The sequence below is a fragment of the Terrapene carolina genome, unplaced genomic scaffold (genome assembly GCF_002925995.2).
Source record: "Terrapene carolina triunguis isolate 2854851 unplaced genomic scaffold, T_m_triunguis-2.0 Scaffold51132, whole genome shotgun sequence".
Lineage (NCBI taxonomy): Eukaryota > Metazoa > Chordata > Testudines > Emydidae > Terrapene > Terrapene triunguis.
Window position 1 is genome coordinate 1 of NW_020715483.1, and position 6,302 is coordinate 6,302.

The following is a 6,302-nucleotide window of genomic DNA, read 5'->3' on the forward strand; positions in this document are numbered from 1 at the left end:
TCTCGGGGGCCCAGGTAACCAAACCCCTGCCTCGCCCCAGAGGGGCCGCCTCTCGGGGGCCCCGGGTAACCAGCCCCGCCCCAGAGGGGCCGCCTCTCGGGGGCCCCGGGTAACCAGCCCCGCCCCAGAGGGGCCGCGTCTCAGCTGTGGCTGCCAGGTGAGGCCTCTCCGCTCCCGTGTCGTGCCCAGCGACTGACCCCCTGCTCTCCTCCAGCCGAGCCCCCTGTGGTGCCCGCCCCCAAGGAGGTGCCCGAGGTCCCGGATGAGCCAGTGGTGGTGCCGGCCCCCCCTGTGGCCCCTGCCGTGCCCAAGACAGAGCCCAAGGGCGAGACTGTGGTGCCGCCGCGCCAGCCGCCCCTGGCCCAGAACCTGGGCTACTCCAAGTACCAGAAGTCTCTGCCGCCCCGGTTCCAGCGGCAGCAGCAGGTAACAGCTGGGGGGCGCTGGGCTGGAGGAGGGGGACTGTGGGGGACCTCGCTGGGGGGGGGCTGCAGCCCTGCATGGGGGGGCCCTCGTGGGGGGGGCTGCAGCCCTGCATGGGGGAGCCATGGGGGGGCCCTCGTGGGGGGGGGGCTGCAGCCCTGCATGGGGGAGCCATTGGGGGGCTCGCTATGGGGTGAGGAGTGGCGCGGGGGGTCCCTAACCCCTCTGTGCCCCCCAGGAGCAGTTGCTGAAGCAGCAGCAGCAGTGGCAGCAGCAGCACGGGCCGCCCCCGGTGCCCGCCTCCCCCCAGCAGCAGGTGGCAGCGGCTTCCCTGGCGGGCCTGGGCCCCTCGCCCGGTATCCACCCTCCGCAGGGGGCGGGGCAGCAGCAGGCACCGCCCCCCCAGCAGCAGGCCCCACCCAAGGCCATGTACCCGGGCTCCATGGGGCGCCCCCCCCCCCATGCCCCAGTTGACCTTTGCCCCCCCCGCCCGGGGTGCACCCCTCTGGTAAGCCCCGCCCATGCCTGGGTCATGTGACCCGCTGGCCCCGCCCACACCTGGCCCAGGGTGTGACACATTAACTGGGCTAGACCTGGGTCACATGATCACCCATTGACAACCCCCTCCTGTGGCCTGGGTCATGTCTACAAGTCAAAAATGACTTAGACGAGTTAGAGGCCTTCAAATCACCAGGGCCGGATGAAGTGCAGCCTAGGAGATTTCGGCGCCATTCGCGATTCTCTCTGAGAAGCCCTGGCAGACAGGAAAAGGGAAATAAGGACAAACCGGGGAATTACAGCCCAGTAGCTTCACTCTGTACCCGGACAGATAATGGAGCAAATCATTAAGCAATCGATTTGCAAACACCTAGAAGATAATTAGGTGATCAGTAACGGTCCATGTGGGTTTGTCGTGTCAGACCAGCCTGAGAGCTTTCTGTGACAGGGTCACAAGCCTTGTGCGTAGGGGGAAGCGGGAGACGTGGGATATCTGGACTTTAGTGAGGCTTTTGATACGGTCTCGCGTGACCTTCTCCTAAACAAACTAGGGAAACACAACCTCGATGGAGCTACTATAAGGTGCGGAACTGGTTGGAAAACCGTTCCCAGAGAGTAGTGATCAGTGGGTCACAGTCCGGCTGGAAGGACATAACCAGTGGGGTCCCGCAGGGTTCGGTTCTGGGTCCAGTTCTGTTCAATATCTTCATCAGTGACTTAGATAATGGCAGAGAGTCCACTGATAAAGTGTGCGGACGATACCGAGCTGGGAGGGGTTGCGAGTTCTTTGGAGGACAGGATTAAAATTCAAAATCATCTGGACAAACTGGAGAAATGGTCTGAAGTCAATAGGATGACATTTAGTAGGACAAATGCCAAGTTCTCCCCTTAGGAAGGAACAATCAGTTGCAGACACAATGGGCAATGGCGGCCTAGGGAGGGGTACTGCGGAAAGGGATCTGGAGTCAGAGTGGACCAGAACCTAAATAGGAGTCAACAGTGTGACGCTGTTGCCAAAAAACCGAACATCCTTCTGGGCTGCGTTAGCAGGAGTGTTGTGAGCAAGACACGAGCAGTAATTCTCCCGCTCTGCTCCGCGCTGATACGGCCTCAGCTGGAGTGTTGTGTCCAGTTCCGGGCCCCACATTTCAGGAAAGATGTTGGACAAATTGGAGAGAGTCCAGGGAAGAGCAACAAAAATGAGGAAGGTCTAGAAACCATGAGCTGTGAGGGAAGATTGAAAGATCTGGGTTTGTTAGTGTGCAGGAGAGAAGACTGAGGGGGGACGGGATCACAGTTTTCAAGTACCTGAAAGGTTGTTCCAAGGAGAAGGGAGAAGAATTGTTCTCGTTAACTCTGAGGACAGGCCAAGAAGCAATGGGCTTCAATTGCAGCAAGGGCGGTTTAGGTTGGACATGAGGAAAAACGTCCTGTCGGGGGTTCGCACTGGGATAAGTTGCCGGGGGAGGTTTAAGGGCAGGTTGGACAAACCCCTGCCAGGGATGGTCTGGATAATACTGAGTCCTGCCCTGAGTGCAGGGGACCCGACGCCTCCCGAGGTCCCTTCCTGGTCTGTGACTCCAGATGTCCTGTGGGCCCCACCCACACCTGGTCACATGATCAGGCCCCCATGCTCCCCCCTCAGCTTCCTGGTCTGGGTCATGTGACTCAGCCCGCTGCAGTGGTTTGGGTCCCACCTCCCCTCTGCTCTGTCTGTCCTGTGATTCATTGGTCCCACCTACTCCTGGGTCATGTGACTGCTGCCATGCCCTGGCCGGTCCCAAAGTGCATTGTGGGGGGAGGAGCGGGGCTGGGCTAGTCTAAGCTGGGGGGGCCCATGGTTCTATCCCGGGGGTGCCGGCCCTCTGACGTGTGCTCTCTGCCCCCCTCCAGGCCTGCTGCCCCGCGAGCGCTCGGACAGCGGGGGCTCCAGCTCGGAGCAGTTTGAGCGCCACCCCCAGATCCTGCGGGAGCGGGGCACCCCGCCCATGGACCCCAAGCTGGCCTGGGGGGCAGACGTCTTTGCCGCCGACCCCCGGCCCCTGGCTTCGCCCCTCCGGCAGCCAGATGAGGAGGAGAAGGGCCTGCGGTGAGTGGGGGGGATGGGGGCAGTGGGGGGTTGGGAGCTGTGGGGCCGAGCAGAGGGCATTGATGGGGTGGGGGCAGGAGGGTCGGGCGTGGGGCAGGGGAGGTAGGGGACCAGGCTTGGGACACTTAGTGGAGGGCCCGGCTGGTGGGCTGAGGCATGACACCCCTTCTCTCCCCCCAGGAGTGAGACGCCCCCTGTCCGCCTGCGGGAGGCCGCCACCCCCCAGCCCTATGTGGGCAGCTACCCGGCCTTCGCTGAGAACGGCGCCCCGGCCCCCATGCACCGCTTCCCAGGAGACGAGCCCCGCCCGGGGGGGGCCCTGGCCAGCCAGCCTCGCCCTGCCCCCCAACGCTCCAGGGGAGCTGGCCAGGAACGGGCGCCCCGAGCCCCTGGCCCCGCCGCCCCAGCGCCAGCCGGACGAGAAGCCCCCCAACGCCGAGGAGCCCAAGGAGCCCCAGGCGGCGCCCAAGAAACCTCCCAAGGAGGAGCCGGCCCTGCCTCCCAAGGAGGAGCCGGCCCTGCCCCCCAAGGAGGAGGCGCCGCGCCGGGCCGAGCGCCCCTCGCGCCAGCCGCACGACTTCCACCGGCCACCACGGCGCGAGGCCAAGACAGAGACACGCTGGGGCCCCCGGCCGGGCAGCAGCCGGCGGGCGGATGAGCTGCCGAGCGGCGAGAAGCCCCCGCGCAGAGCCGGGCCCATCAAGAAACCTGCGCCCCCCAAGGAGGAGGCTGAGGAGCCGCGCCCCAAAGCCAAAGAGGGCACCGAGCCAGCGGGTGCCAAGCCGGACCCACAGCCCGGCCCCAAGGAGCCCCCCAAGCCAGGCAAGGAGGCCAAAGCCAAGGCGCTGGTGAACGGCAGCGTGGCGGGGGCCCCCAAGGAGCCACAGGGGGCGCTGTCGCCCACCCGCCGACGCCGGGAGTGCCCCTACGACCGCGGGGGCGGCGGCTACATGGGGCGCGGGCGTGCCCGGGGGCGGGGGGAGTACTTCGCCCGGGGGCGCGGCTTCCGGGGCGCCTACAGCGGGCGCGGCCGGGGTGGCGGGGGCCGGGGCCGCAGCAGGGAGTTCCGCAGCTACCGGGAGCCATTCTACCGCCTGGAGGAGGGGCCGGGGCCCCCAGGCGGCGGGGGCGGCGCCCGGCCCCGCAACGCCAGCGAGACGCGCAGCGAGGGCTCCGAGTACGAGGAGATCCCCAAGCGCCGGCGCCAGCGCGGCTCGGAGACCGGCAGCGAGACCCACGAGAGTGCCAGCGACGTGGCCCACTCGGACAAGGAGGCGGCCCCGCCCCCGCTGGCCCCCCAGCCCGCCAAGGAGGAGCGGCACCGGGGCCCGGCTGCCCTGCCCCGCTTCGCTGACAAGATCCCGCCCCGCCTCTCGGAGCCGGGAGCCCGCGGCGGCCGCATCTTCACCCCCCGCGGCGTGCCCTCTCGGCGTGGTCGTGGCGGGGGGCGCCCCCCAGCCAGCACCTGGAGTCCCCCAGCCAAGCCCCCGCCCGGGAAGAAGCCGGAGAAGCAGGAGCCGGAGGCAGGGCCGGATTCGCCCGGCAAGGAGAAAGCGGCGCTGGGGCCAGCTCTCCCGGTGCCAGAGGATCTGGCCGCGTTCCAGTCTCCCCCCAAGCAGCAAGGGCCGCCCCCCAATGGCGCAGTGGATCGCAGCTTCGAGCGGCCCCCCCGCCGGCGGCGCCACGGCCGCTCGCAGCAGCAGGACAAGCCGCCCCGCTTCCGGCGGCTGAAGCAGGAGCGGGACAACGCGGCCCGGCTCAATGGGGAGCAGCGGGGCGGGCCGGGGGCCCCAGCATACCCGCCACCCCCCGCCCCGGCGGAGGAAACGGCCTCCCGGCGCCCAGCCGGCGCCAAGTCCCCCGACCTGTCCAACCAGAACTCGGACCAGGCCAACGAGGAGTGGGAGACGGCCTCGGAGAGCAGCGACTTCACCGAGCGCCGGGGCGGTGGGCCGGGCGAGAAGGAGCCGGGGGGCCCCCCGCCCCAAGCCTTCCTGAAGGGGGGCGGTGGGGGCGGCGCCCCGTCGCTGGGGGTCCGGGGGGCCAGCGCCGACCTGACCCTTGCCCAGCGCAAGGAGATGTCCAAGCGCAGCTTCTCCAGCCAGCGGCCTGGCATGGACCGGCAGAACCGGCGCCCCAACCCCGGGCCCGGCAGCGGGGGCAAGGCCGGGGGCCGCGGGGGGCCTGGCGGCGGCCGTGGGGACAAGAGGACCTGGCCCTCGCCCAGGAACCGCAGGTGTGGGGGCCGAGGGAGAGGGGGACACTTAACGGGGGCGGACATAGGGACAGCGGGGGGCACATGGGGGGGTGGTCGGGGGGAGGGAGGGGATTGGGGCAGTGTTGCCAGTGGCCCGCAGGCCCTGGGGGGTGGGAGCCAGAGATGGGGGGAGGCACTAATGGGGACTGATGAGCTGTGGGCTCATAACGAGGGCACAGGTCATTAATGACAATGGACCGTTACTGGGGGGGGACACAGGTGGGCAGGGCCAAGGGGCACAGACACATTTCTGGGGGGGCAGATGCAGGTTTGGGGGGGCTGCAGGTGGGCAGGACTGGGGGGCACCCAGCTACCCCCCTAACTCGCTCTCCCCCCAGCCGCCCGGCGGAGGAGCGCCCCCCGGGCCTGAGCCTGCCACCCGGGCCCACCACCAGCGCCGTCTACCGGCTGGACCACGTGGTGCCCAGCGACCCGGCCGGCATCCAGCAGGCGCTGGCCGAGCTGAGCAATCGTCACGGTGCCCGCCCCAAGCAACCGCCGCCCGGCACCGCCCCCGCCTCAGCTCCCACACCGCCGGCTCCCTTCCCCGCCCACCCGGGCGGCTACAGCCGAGGTAACGGCCCCGCTGTCTTCCCCACGGGCTGTGGGGAACTGCCCTGAGACCCACGCGCCGGCCCCACCCAGCCAGGATGGGAGCAGGGGGCGAGCGAGGTGGGGTAGCCTGAGCCCCCTCCCAGAGGGCTGCACCCCAAGCCCCTGCCCCAGGCTCAGCCCAGAGCCCGCACACACACCCCGAACCCCTGGGGAGAGGAAGTGACGGACGGGGGGCGGGGTCTCAGGGAAGGGGCGGGGTAGATCCTGGGTTGCCCTTAAACTCAGCAAGTGATCTTGGGTGTAAAAAGGTTGGAGCCCACTGCCCTAGAGGGCATAGACCCTGGGCCCCATTCCCTGCCCCCCTGAGCCAGCCAGTCCCTGCCCATGGGGCTGGGTGGGAACCGACACCCCCTAGAGGGCATAGACCCTGGGCCCCATTCCCTGCCCCCCCTGAGCCAGCCAGTCCCTACCTGTGGGGCT

At 68.5% G+C, this 6,302-nt stretch overlaps 1 pseudogene; it reads left to right on the forward strand.

Moving 5' to 3' along the window:
- The first annotated feature begins 189 nt into the window (after positions 1 to 189).
- Positions 190 to 5,841, forward strand: LOC112124737 (annotated as a pseudogene).
- Positions 5,842 to 6,302: the final 461 nt, after the last annotated feature.